The 13,615-nt window shown below is 41.5% G+C and overlaps 1 protein-coding gene across 2 annotated transcripts in view; it reads right to left on the bottom strand.

Moving 5' to 3' along the window:
* Positions 1 to 5,982, bottom strand: part of ST8SIA5 (ST8 alpha-N-acetyl-neuraminide alpha-2,8-sialyltransferase 5) — a 72,646-nt gene extending 66,664 nt beyond the window's left edge. For both annotated transcript variants that reach the window (XM_086771008.1, XM_086771010.1), the window contains exon 1: positions 5,925 to 5,982. The gene's annotated coding sequence lies outside the window, so the exon portion shown is untranslated. The remainder of the gene's footprint in view (positions 1 to 5,924) is intronic.
* Positions 5,983 to 13,615: the final 7,633 nt, after the last annotated feature.

Raw genomic sequence — 13,615 nt, 5'->3', positions numbered from 1 at the left:
TTGTTATTGCCAGGGAGAGAAACCAAGAAAACAGGATGCTTTAATCTAAAAGTCATAATTTAATTTAAATATAATGATTTAAAACTTCATCATCACTTAAAAAATCCTGGAAGGAGTATCAAGCCAGAGAAGCTTTATGGAAAGGATGGTGAACACAGAAGCACAGACTGGGAGCATCAAAACTGGGCAAATACTCTCTGAATATGTAATGGGAACCAAGATCAGGGTGACACATCTACTCAGCTCAAACTACGGCATTCCACGGCTAAACTAGGATTGAAACTCTCACATTCACAGAGCCAAAAACTGACACAATCACAGATTAATTTATGATGGTAGGAACATCTAGTTCCTACTAGAGGACATGGAGGTCCTCCAGTCCAACATCGCACTCAGAGCAAGGCCTACTCTGAAACTGACAGGCTGCTCAAGGCCTTCTCAAAGGAAGTTTTGAGTATCTCCAAGGAAGGAGATTCCACAGTCTCTCCTAGCAGACTCCTGTAATGTTTGAATGAATGCTTCTAGAAGTCCACTTAATAAATTAGCTTTGAAATTCTACAAATCTTTAGCGATTTGTCTCACGACAGATTTTCTTTCCTCTCTATCTATGCAGTGCTGCCAAAAATTAATCAACAGTGAAAAAAAATATATGAGAAATAATTTGCTAAGTGACACAGAAAATCTAACTAATTTCGAGGTCTAGGACCACAAGCAATTTCCTTTCACCTCTAGCTGAAACCAATATTTTTTTGGTCACATAAAGAAAAGCACTGCAGGTGAGATTCGTTTACCTAACAAATAACACCTCTTATCCTGTTCTAAGCCTTAAGAGATGTCAAAAGTTTAGATGAAAAGCAGCAGGAGCCATGCCACCTTTGCTGAGCTCAAAATGTTTGGCAAGAAAGAGTATTCCTGGTTTGCATGTGATTTTATAGAAAAATTTGGGGGCTTCATCATAAAGAATACAAACTTCTTGCAAAATAGATCTACTAGGTGTGAAGGGGATAGATATCTACAGCACTTTCAACCTGCTCTTTGAAACTGATACATTTATTACTAGTTGTCTAACTGGAAAGCACATCCACTTCAGCTGCAGGTCTAGGAAGATGCCCACGCTAAGAAAATTCAATGGGTTGTAGTCTTGTTTCCAAAAACTAGATATTCACTGAACTAGAGGATCTTAATGTATATACGGTCATATTTATCGCAGCAAGTACAAACATAGACATCCACTGAAATGGAATTATATCTGTTTTTCTTTTCAGAACAGAATGTTGCACTCCAGAATTGTCAAAAACTACAGGACTCAAGCAAGGAAATATTGATAAATAAAATCCCCTTATTAGGATACCAAAAAATACATCAGAATTGAAATGTTGAAAGTAATTGAATGTTAAAATTAACTGTAAAATAAATATGATTGAAAAAATAAGAAATTGCTTTAAAAGAGGAGATAGCAGTTAATAGTTTGGGAACTGCAAAACACTGAATGCTTGCCAGGATCCAATGGAACATACTGTCCCTCCAACAAAGACGATCACGCACCACCTCTACATGTAAAATCACTTACGAGATATTGACAGGGGCAGCGGCAAAACAAAACTGGTAACTGAGCACATAGTTCTCACGCTGTCAGTAAAAACAGGCCAACAACTATTTCTCTCTCAGATCTCAAGTCAGGATATATACACCTGAGTTCACAAATTGGAACTGCTGATTTCCCAAGGTCCAGAAAGAGGCGTTTTGCTAAAACCACACGAGTAGCTAAGAACGCAGAAATACTGTCAGAGTTTAAACTTGTCACACAGAAAGATGCTCTTCTAACTAAGCATCAAAGGGCAAAGACGGTAGGGAGAGATTTCACTTCAGAGGTTGTACTTCTCTTTCTGTTCTTGAAAAAGAGAGTGAAAAGCTTCCCAGTGGGTCCACATCCTCACTGGTAAGACACGCAGAGACCAGGTGAGATTTTTAGCAAGCTATTTTTCTTGTACTAATTAAAGCTAATTTTCCTAACAGAGGCTGTACTGACAGTTATAAGCAATGAATTTAAATATTTTACAACAATCTTTTTCACATCTTAATACCCAAGTAGTAAGAATCACACTCTTGAGTTTTGCAAATGCTTCCTAATTCTTTGGGGAATCGTTGGAAAGTTGATAAATGAACACTAAGGGTTATAACTGATGACGATGAGCAAATGCAATAAAAAGTAATTTTCTTGATCTGTGACTCCGAGCCCCATTAGAGCAATCCACCTGACCTGCAACACCTCCTCCAGCACCCTCTTTCCCAATGATGAACTATCGATTATATCTCTAGTCTCCCACTTTCAGTGACCTAATAAGCCTCACACATCGCAATTTTAAAAATACCTTCCAAGTAAAAGCTGGACTGAAAAGGAGCGAGAGGTAAAATTAGCAAACTGGCACTCCTAGAGTTCTATAAAAAAGGGGGTTATCTTCATTAAATCCTATACCAATACTATCTATAGTACCAAAGCTGTTGTTCTGGTTTTGTTTAGTGAGGGGGGGCCTAAGGTGGCAGCTTCTGAGGAAACTGCTAGAAGTCGCTCCCCTTTGTTCAGTGGACTCGGCCGGGCCTAGGGCGGACCCTCTGCTGTCCAAGGCCAAGCCAATTGGTAGCAGAATGTCCCGTGATAGCGCCTCTGCGATAACGTATTTAAGAAGGGGAAAACAGCAAAAAGGAAAAGAGAAGATGTGAAGGAGCTGAGCGGGGGCAGAGAGGCCTCATGGGCCTTGCAGGCCTCACCCTCTGGCCTCCCGCCGGGCAGCCGACTGGGCCCAACTCGGCCCGGCCCCGCTGCAAGAAGTGGAGAGGAGATGAGATGTGAATAAGATGTAAAAACGATCCTGAGAGGCGTCTGCCAGCCTGTTGTGAGAAACGGCTGCAGATGCCAAGATCAGTGAAGAAGGAGGGGGAGGAGTAATGCGGCTCCTGGCCAAGATTCCTCTGCAGTTCGTGGTGAAGACCATGGTGGAGCAGGTTGTCCCCCTGCAGCCCGGGGAGGCCCACGGAGGGGCAGAGATCCACCTGCAGCTCGTGGAGGACCCCACGCCGGAGCAGGTGGAGGCCTGAAGGAGGCTGTGGCCCGTGGAGGGCCCGCTGGGACAGCTGTTCTAGAGGGACTGCACCCCGTGGAAGAGATGACCCACGCCGGAGCAGTTTCACAAAGGACTGTGGCCCGTGGGAGGGACCCCACAACGGAGCAGGGGAGGAATGCGAGGAGTTCTTCCCCCAACAACGAAGCAGCAGCATAAAACAACACGTGATGAACTGACCGCGACCCCCATTCCCTCTTCCCCCCTGTGCTGCTCTGGGAAGGAGGTAGAGATAATGTTAAGCCTGGGAAGAGGGAGGGGTGGGGGGAGCTTATCTTGTTCTCTGTCTCATTCTCCTGCTAATTTTAGAAATAAATGACTGTTTTTCCCCAGGTCGAATCTGTTTTGCCTGTAACGGTAACTTTAAGGATTTCTCCCCGTCCTTATCTCAAACCTCGAGCCGTTTTCCTTATATCATCTCCCCCTGTTCTCTCGGAGGGTGGGGAGAGTGAGAGAGAGACTGCGCAGTCTGGTCCCAAGCGGGGCTGAACTACGACAGCTGTACTGATCCGATTGTCAAAGCTATACACAGCCCCTCTTGAGCTCTAAAAAAAAAAAAAAGCTATCTGGCAACTTTGCAACAACTTAGGGTCATCCCTTCCTTCATGCATAGCTCCTCAGGTATCATCCAGAGGATGTCATGCCTGTGGGTCAGAGAATTAATAGCTGAGCTGTTTAATGAGACAGACTGTTTCCCCTTCTTCCAGGTTTCCTTTCCCATGTAAATCCTGGAGGTCAGAGATTCCTGGCGGCATCTCCTTCATCACATTCAGTGTAGTCGGTGACAGAACTGCCAGTGTCACACAACTTTTTAATGAAAATTCCCTGGATCTTGGGCAACTTAGTATTTTCAAAGTACTTCTGTTTCCTTTGAGAGAAGATGCTGTATGAATGGAAATACTAACTACTCCCATTTTCTCAGTTTTCCTGACAGGAAAAGACTGCTGGTTTTCAGTACTTTAGAAATACACACTTGTGCCTGCAATAAGAAGTAGACTTCAAAAAAGAACTTAATATTACAGTAAATACAATAACAGCCAAAAATAAAGTCACTCTGCAAAAACAGAGATTTAGATCCGGAGGAAATCAATACTGGTGGTCAAAAATACCTGTACTCTTTATATACCTTAGTTAAAAATTGTTGCAGTCTTTCAAAACCACGACACATTCACATATTCGCATGCTTCAGAAATCTTAAAATTATTCTAGAAACAGATTTAGGTGCTTCTGTACATTGATCCAAAACCAAGCTTATTTTAGCCTCATCCATTACAAAATTTAAGCAAAAGTTTTTAAGCAAAAATGAAGTTGTTTGGTTACGGTTAATTTAAAACACTACACCTACTTACTCCATCAAATAAGTCATTCTGGCATATCCATGAAAAAGTCTTTTGAGAAGGTAGTTACATACGTAAGCATCCTGGCCCTCTGCCCAGAGACAGGGTGCAAAGCAGTGCTGAGCACTGAATGAGGCGCTGGGGATTTATTTAGTTCTCCAAAGCAAGGCTGTAGTAGGACATGGGTGATGCATCATCTCTCTGTAGTGCAATTAATCGCAACTACTGCAGCCTATGTTTGTGCTTTCTGCATTCCTGCAGGAATAGCTTTTTTTTTCCCCATGAAACAAGCACAAAATGAAACAAGCTGCATTTTCTCTATTGGTGTTTATCCAAGAACTCCTGTTTTGTCATTTTTTGAAATCTTGACTTTTATCTTTTTCTCTTTTCTGTGATCTTTCATCACCCTTAAAAACCTTGCATGTTATGTTAGAGAGGTGCTAGCAGCCTCCTCTGGATGTGATGGAAAAATTCATTACTGCAATCTCTCAACATATCGGTGGATAGTGGATATGAGATCCTAGATAAGAGATTTACTTGCAAACAGGAAATAAGATCTTAAATCCCTTTCTTCAAGGGCAGAGCCAATGTCACATTTGGAGGGTCAGATGCTAAGATACAGGTTCCTTTCCTCTCCCATTCTCATCCACACACCGGATGATCTGCACGGCTATTTAGTTTAACGGGGTCCCGCATGACTTGTACCCTCAGCAAATGCCCTGATCACTCATCCCTAAAACTCATGCTCGTTGCTCAAATGACTACTCGTTTGATTAACTTGGCAGCATCTGCACAATGCTCAAATACTATTTAGGTAGCACAGGAAAAAAACACCCTGCAACCCCAGAGAAGTCAAGTTGAGGCAAATCATATCTGAGTCAGATTTAACAGGACTTAATTTGACTTCTGATTTGTTTACACTTCATCACACAGTCAGTTTCCATTATGATCCCTCTTAATTTCCTACTTCTCTAATTCCACACCATTCTCTTAACATACGAAACTAATATTAGATTTAGTTAAATACTTCAAGGGTTTTTGGCAACTATGTTCAGTGCAGGTGTTAACAGCTTGCTAACACACCTAAAGCACACATGAAGTTCAGCAGCTAATTGCAATCCCCTCTCCTGTAACATGCATGCATCTTTTAGATGTGCTATGCCTGTCCCTGAACGCTCATTGTCTTCCGTACAAATGTATTTTACTTAAAAAAAAATACAAACCACAATTTGAAAACTAATTATTTTGTGTTTGGAGTTGATCCACAATTTTTAACAAAGCTTTTAGATTAATGCAGATCGCTGTGGAGCTAGATTTCCTGTAAAGGTTTGCAGGGATGTATCGGAAATGTGCTGCTGAGAGAACAGCACATACCATCTGCAAGAAATCCAGCCAGACCAGGAGAGCAGCAGCAACCAGATGTTTTCCAATCAAATTGCCCCTTATTTTACCGTGATTACTTATTTACCTGCTACGTGTGCTGTGGCTGCCCTCCTATCATGCCCGATTACCCCTTTCTCTCTTTGTCTCCTCCACTGCCACTCACGGACTCCTGCTTCTTTCGCTCTTTGAATCGAGGGCTGTCCCCCTCTTTCACCTCCCCTAAGCATCAAGCCAGATCCAGCCTTCACCTCTGCATCACAGACAGCTTCCACCAATGCTGGGTTTCAATTTCCTCCTGATGTCAAATTTCCGCCCAGCCCACGAAACCCACCCCCTGCCTTGGCTCTTGCATCACGAGCTGGAAAGCCCTCCTATGCTCAAGACTTTGTAAGGGCTGTTTGCAGGGAAGCAGCAGTTTTATTCACCCCGTACTTTACGTCCTATTTCTTTCGCGGCTTTTCTCTCTTATGAGACAAGAAACAGCTGTTTGTGTTGGGGGAAGCCTCCTGCTTGAGCTAAATCCGTGCCTTTGCTGGAAACAGCTCGTTCAGTTACTCCGGTGGCACCGAAATCCTCTGGAGTCAATAAAACTTCTCTAAGGCGCATTTCTACTATCAAGCTTTATTTTTGTATCTAAACGAAGCATTTAGACTGCCTTTGAAGGATTTATTTCTCTTAAAATATGAACAAGATTCTAAATCTAAACCTCTAAATCAACGCAACTTTTTATAGGCATGACTGCTGAAAAGAAAGAAAGAAAAAAAATAAAAAAAGGCAGAATACTTCTGTCCTGCATTATTTCAAGTTAAATGCTGAATCTACAGGTTAATCCTGCAAACTGTCTGATGAGTAACTTGACTCAAACACTGACCAGTTTGGGGCCACTCACATGAGTACAGTGATAACACAAAATAGGTTAAAATTTGCAGAATCTGGGCTATTAGATTAACAGGTGACTGAAGCCAGGATTGCCTGCTACCATTTGTTTAGCACACAGGACAAAGCTCCCACTAAGAGCCTCCAGGCAGATCTCCAGTAAGACTGAACAACAACAACAGATTGCTGATGACATCTGGAGCAGTGTACCTGCCTTATCAAGTCTCCATCACGTTTTACACCTCAAGTCAGGTTTGAAGTTTTAAAGCTGGATAAATGCGCAAGCTTGGTTAGATACACTCACATAGATAAGATAATGGGCAAGAAGTGACATTGCAGGACTTCTCCATTTCTGGAACAATTTGTAATCTCTGTAATTTTGTCGCAGCTTACCAGTTTACATGACATTCCCACTTAGAAAGTGCTTTCCTCAAGCTCTGGGCAACTCATCCTGTTTAAAACACTCCACCACTAAATCTGAACTTTAACACAACTAATCACCGTACCATACTCCAACTTTTCCACTGGTAGACTGAAACTCCCAATCCAGATACATTTGCAGGATTCCCTGGGAGAAAAGGGATTAGGAGAGACAAAATGTTTCTCTGCCACCCAAGTATGCACTTGATGGAGAAGAGTTGGTGGTCGTAAGGAGCTCCCACCACCCTAGGCCCCACAGTAAACTCATCTGAGAGCCCTACCATTTATGGAAATGTTTCTCAAAAATTCTCACTAAAGAGCTGGGTTTTATTGGAATTGTGAAGGTTTGCTACATCTGTTTCTCCCTATGCTTCAACTCCTTACTGTGTTTACACTTCTAGAAATATTACTTCATCCTTCAATTACTGCCACCACCAGCTAACAGTAGGCCAGCAGGAGACGGACAGAAAAGATTATAAACTCCTTAAGGTGACACTTCTGAATTTTTCAGAATTTTGTTTCCTTCCTTAGAAAAGGCAGTAAAAAGGAAAGGGAGAACAATGTTTTCACCAGATCCTGCGGATCAAGGAGAAATGGCAAGTTCAGACTAAGTATCTTAAGAATGATCACTCACAAAGAGATATCCCTCAAAGAAGCAAAGCTGATTAAAAGACATCAACATTAAAATTGTTGTAAAGGTGCATGAACAGGCTACTGCAGAGATCTGGTGCTTATGAGCAGGGACAAGATGAGGTCCTACTGCTTCCAATGGATACTGAAACAACAACACAGCAGTGTCCACTGTTACCCTCAGAAAACCTTGCTACCTTCTTTTGCTCTGGTTGTGGAGAAGTACTCTGACTACAGAGAAAAACATTAAAATATAAACCAGAACAGAATTAAAAACTCAGCAGATGGAGAGTGCTAATAGAGCGTGCACTTGCTGAGAAAGCAAGATGATGCTGCCATTTAGCTATTAATGTCACAAATTACATTCCCATAAATGTTTGGCAGCTCTGCTCGGCTCAACATTTGTGAAGTAAGAGAAAGCATTTTGTCAAGAACAAGAACACAGCAATGATGATGATGATGACGATGCTCAGTTAATTCAACCAGTATATACAGCTGTCAGCAATGGCACTGCAGCAGGGCAGATAAACAATCTGATGAATGCTCTGCGTGCCACTGCCATGTCACATCGGGTGATGCTCACAAGTCACTGCCTGGAAGCACAACTCAAGAGTCCACTTTGTAACAGAAATCTGCAATATTTGTTTTGCATCTACTGTGCGTGAGTTTGAGTTAGTTTGCAATTACTTTGCATTTTCAGCTTCTGGGGACAATAGGCAAGGAGAGAAGGGAAGGCAAGAAAAGGAAATGAAAGGAAGAAGAGAGGCAGGCACAGAAACAACCCGGTATTTCAGCTCTATTAGTCACAGCTGTACCACAACCACACTGCAAGGCAGATTACAGCCTTGCCCAAATATGCGTCCACAATTTCCTTTCAGCCACGCTGGCAAACACAGCTTCAAGTTGCTAACCGTTTGGACACCACAATGCAGAAAGGCTGCCTGCAGTGCAGAAATACCCTCAGTGGTATATGTGCAGGGAACTTTCTAAGGGCTTAATTTTGCTCTACAGGATTCTGTGCAGACAGAAATCATAGAGGTCAAAAGCCTAACAGGATTTTCAAAAAGGAATGGACATTGCAAATATCCACAGCTACATTAGAGATAATAGCTCTAGAGATAATAATACATTTTAGGAGACATAAAACCCCCTCCAGCTTCAGAATGGAAGCCAGTCATTAAATTGCTTATGATTACAGACAAACGTCCCTGCATGGGCTTGTTATTTCAAAACTAACAAGTGCCCGAGATCTATGCCTTTTTCTTCAGAAGCCACAAGAAACAGCCTCACTCAGAAACTGTAGGGTACTGACTGCTGACCTGATACCGAAAGATGACACTGAAACAAATATAATTACTTCTACTTTTTGCTGTGATCTCTCGTTACACATGTAACTGAAGCATTTCACTGGATTCCACACAAATGGAGGCCCTGGAGATGTGAAGCTCTCTCGTGCTCTCTGTGTAGTCCTAGATATGCCTGGCCAAGCACTGGAGAGCAGGATGATAAGAGCTCAGGTTTTGCTAACACTTCTGCAACATCATGCCCTGAAAAGCGCACTGAGAAACTTCAGCAATAAATTCTGAAATGCAATACTTCCCATGCAGTCACCTCCAAGGCCAGGAAGGAAGTCCTGAGATCAAGCCAACTTCAGCTCAGCATTACTGCAGGGGCACATAAATTGGCCGAGGACCAGCACTGTTTTTCTTTGGAGGAGCTATGGCTTCAGGATGGGAAGAGATTCCTTCTCCTGGAATTACAGCATCCTGAAGTCTCCATTAAGGCCACTGAAATCCAGGCCTCCATAACCGCTTCTACATTATAAAGGTGGTTCAGACAATTAGCGAGGGAATTTTTCATACCTCTTCTGTTTCTTCTGGGGTTCTCTCTGAAGTGGGACCTAATCTAATAAGTAGTCTTGAAGATGGAGGAGCACGCTATACCTAGACACAAAGAGAATAGTTGGATATATATTAGAACGATTGTATTTGCCAGAGAAGGCAAGAGAATAAAAATTCACAGTCAGAGCTGGATTGTTATTGCACCATATGCTTTCCAACAGCCAAGCACAACAGGGTCCCTCCACAATCCTTGCCTTACTGCACCCTGTTGTATTTCCACCTGGAAAGACATATGGCAGTGTCTAAGAGAGAAATTCTTCCTTTTTCTTGTTCCTGATGTTAATGTAATTTCCCAGCTTTAAAGGAACATTTGATTATGAAACACGCTCAGGGCCAGGCTAAAAAAAAAAAGTTCCTATCTGCTCCCACTAATGACAAAAACAGGTCCATTGACCTGTTGGCATTAGGAGCAAATAAAAACTTGAAAGAATGGCTTGGATTCTACTTGGTCTCATACATCACTGACAAAATTGTCTGTTCTGCAGACACCTGATGCCTCACAGTTATGTCAGGCACACTAAAGAGTACAAATTTTATTTTTCAGCTCTCAGGGAGCACTCGGGGAGAGAGACATTATAAAAATCATCTTTCTGCTTGTAAAATGAAAAATACTGCTTTGTAGAGAACTGTCCATGAACAAATGTTCAGCACAACAGACGCTTTTACCTCTGATTACAGTCAGTTTTTATAATGCCATTTTCTACTGTGAACACACTCATCATCATAGTAAACTGCTCATGACTGCTGCTAGATCAGGAAGGAAGAAGGTATTTTACAAGATGGGCGTCCCTGGAAGAATGAAAGACTACATAAAAAGCTCTTGTAAATATCCTGTCATCGCTCAGATATGCGGAAATATTTTAAAGCGGTGTTATTGCAGTGGTAATGCTTTTCACTGCCCTGCAGAGGTCTAAGAGAGTCATCCTGGATCACTTCTGCTTGAAAAGGCTTATATTGAGTCACCTTGTCCAAAACAAAGTGCATAAAGTTGATTATTACAAGCCTTACCATAGTTGTGGGATGAGAGGAAAATGGTGAAACTCTGCATTTGTTTCATCAGCCTGGATTAATATGATCATTGCGGAGGGTTGTTCAGCCACCCCCTTTAGCCAGGATGCCCTTCCTCCAGTCATCTCACGTTGCACCTCAGCCCTGTGATACCCACTGCCTAAAAGGGGCACATATGCCCCGGCAAGCTGCAGCCAGAGACACAATTTGTATGGCCCAGGCAGCTGATCCAGCTGGGCTTTGAAGTGTCAACTCCTCCATCCCAGAACTGAAAGTGCTTTTACCAATACTTTTACAGTGGTTTTACCAATGAACGAACCTGGCTGCCCAGGCTGGCTCAAGCTGGCAGCTTTCAGTCTTAATGTGTTTGTTTCCTGAGTAATAAAGATCCAGAGATTCCTTAGAGACTTCGAACCCTGTACACGTGGGTTCACAGAGACTGCTCGTTCCTGATAGAGCTTCTTGAAATTGTGTTTACTCCCACATTGGCTTTGCTCAGGGCAGCCTTATTGCATTGCCAGTTGGCCTATGGCATTGCTTTTGATCAATTACAAAAGATATCCTGCTCCCAGATAAACAAATGTAACCTTTCAGTGCAATTTGGCAGATGTTCTCAAAGAAGCCAAGTTACGAGAAAGCAGAGTGGTAGTCCTTATTTAATTCACTGTAGAAAATATGCCTGCATTCTTCCTGAAGCTGAAAAACACTTCATGCCTTGTACTTTCCCTTCCTTTTCATTCTGTTTTACAACGAGAATTGAATGAACACTATGGCTAAACTTTCTTGAATAAAACATAACTTGATAAAACATAACTACTTCTACATCCAGATCACCATATTGAATGTTGGAATATAATTTAAAATAATCATACTTAATTATAAGAAGTATCATAATAAAAAATTATTATAAGGTAGGGAAGCATTAATAATTTCATTCACAAGCAGGGACCTCGTGGCAAAGCGATTATGTCATTTTTCAGCAATGTCTCATTCAATTCCCAAGCCAATTCAAGTGCCTTTTTTATGAGGCCAACCCTCAACTCTAAACAAACTTGGTTCAGTTATATTGTTGTTCACTTGGTATATGTATCACGCAATCCATTTCAAATTTGCACATTTGCGGGTTTTTGCAGCTTGAGTTCTCAAAACCAGTCATTTTGGGCCGAACTATATCAAACCACATCTCACTGACTTAAAAGAGAACAGAATAAAAGCGACAAGAGACAGTACTTTTGAAAATCATATGTGCCGCTCTTATGTGTTAGCATCAATACTGGATATTCTTGCAAACCATGCAGTGAAGGAGCAGAAATAGTATCGTGGCATATTCTATTACTCATTCAGTCACAACAAATCACAGGCAAAGAAAAAGCTGAAATGCCTTCCTGAAGTGCCTGTCTCTCTTCATTGCTAAGTAAGGTCTCCAATGTAGATATCTCTGTTAGATGCCTAATATTTTGTGAGATGGACCCAGGCTTTTCTGAAGTGCAGGCAAAACCTGAGGAGATTGCTTGACTATGGCCAACGCATAATTATTAAAAAAAAAAAAAACCCACCAAAACAGCAAAAGAACTCATCATCTTTCTGATTAATTGTTTTAAAGGAATTGCATGCTGCTAGGAAAAAGCCTATGAGGAAAAGAAAAGTTAAAGTCACACTTAATATGTAACTATATACCCCTGATTATCTGAATTTCAAGGTGACATTAAGTTTAGTGGGATAGTCAAGGCTTCAAACCCACAGGCTGCTTGACATGAGAGGTTACAAAGTTTAAAAAACCCATGGCAACAGATTAAGGAAACTTTCATTTTTTAAAAGCAGCACTACCCTGGAAAATCCTAAAAGTTTATAGTGAATTTATTCATCGACTTTCAAAGACGATTATATCATACAGCTTCAGCTCGCAACTAATAGGATTTTCATTTCACAGTCTGGAAAATAAAAAGTTTTAGACTTTTTCTGCTCTTTACAAGGTTTAATGGCATCAGCTTCACAGATTTTCTAACACTATTGGTCAGATACCCTTTTACCCACATCCATCACAGGCTTTTATTCATATAGAAATATTACAAAGCAGAAGATTCACAGTAGTATTTTGAGGTAAAAGTCCACTGCTTCCTTCATGAAAAATCTGCAGGACTGCTCCCTGTTAGTGGTCCAAAAATTATGTGAATCATCAGTTGTAAACAAACGGTTGCCCCATCAGGCACCTTACAACAGTGAGAGCTTTTGTTGTAGATTGGCTTAGTAATAAAGTTGCATTTTTTTCTTCTCATGCATCATTACTAGAAATTGGGTCCAAATATCCTACTGAAACATGGATAAACCTGGTGTCTTCAGAGGATCCCCTCAGAGGTATTAATGGTAGGTTTAGAGAAGCGATTGGTAAATAAAACAAATAGGCTATGGATTGATCTCAGTTAATTGCAGTGTCTTAAGAGTACTAATAATGCAAATGAGAAAATATTTCAGTCAATACATTTGAACAAGACACAAGTAAGACCCTGGATTTACACAACAAGCTAAGCTGTTGGCTAAGGTGATGCCATCCTTACTCAAGCAGGCTTCAAGTTTGAACTGTTCTGGCGAAAATCCTATACACAAGCAGCTGAAGGCAGATTTAAGCTCTTCAGATGCACTCAAAACTCTCAAGATCTGAGGCAAGACTGGTGTGGAAGCTATACCGTAATGATAACGGAGTGCCACCCCTGAATTAACGCTCCCTGAGAAAAGACAGACATTATTAGCTCAAAACCAGACCAAATGGGCTATCTGGCTTTCAGGTCTGAGCTGCCTTCTGCTTGGCTGATGTAGATGACAGCCAGAGAAGGTCCTGCCTGTCTACACAAGTACAAATAAACTTTTATAACACCCATCCTCTAAACCACTGAATCAAAATTAATTTGTATAGACAGTGGGACCATTTGGCTCAGTTACAACC

This window comes from Chlamydotis macqueenii, chromosome Z (genome assembly GCF_036417535.1).
Source record: "Chlamydotis macqueenii isolate bChlMac1 chromosome Z, bChlMac1.mat, whole genome shotgun sequence".
Lineage (NCBI taxonomy): Eukaryota > Metazoa > Chordata > Aves > Otidiformes > Otididae > Chlamydotis > Chlamydotis macqueenii.
Note: the sequence above shows the minus strand (reverse complement) of the source record. Positions and strands in the feature narration are given on the sequence as shown.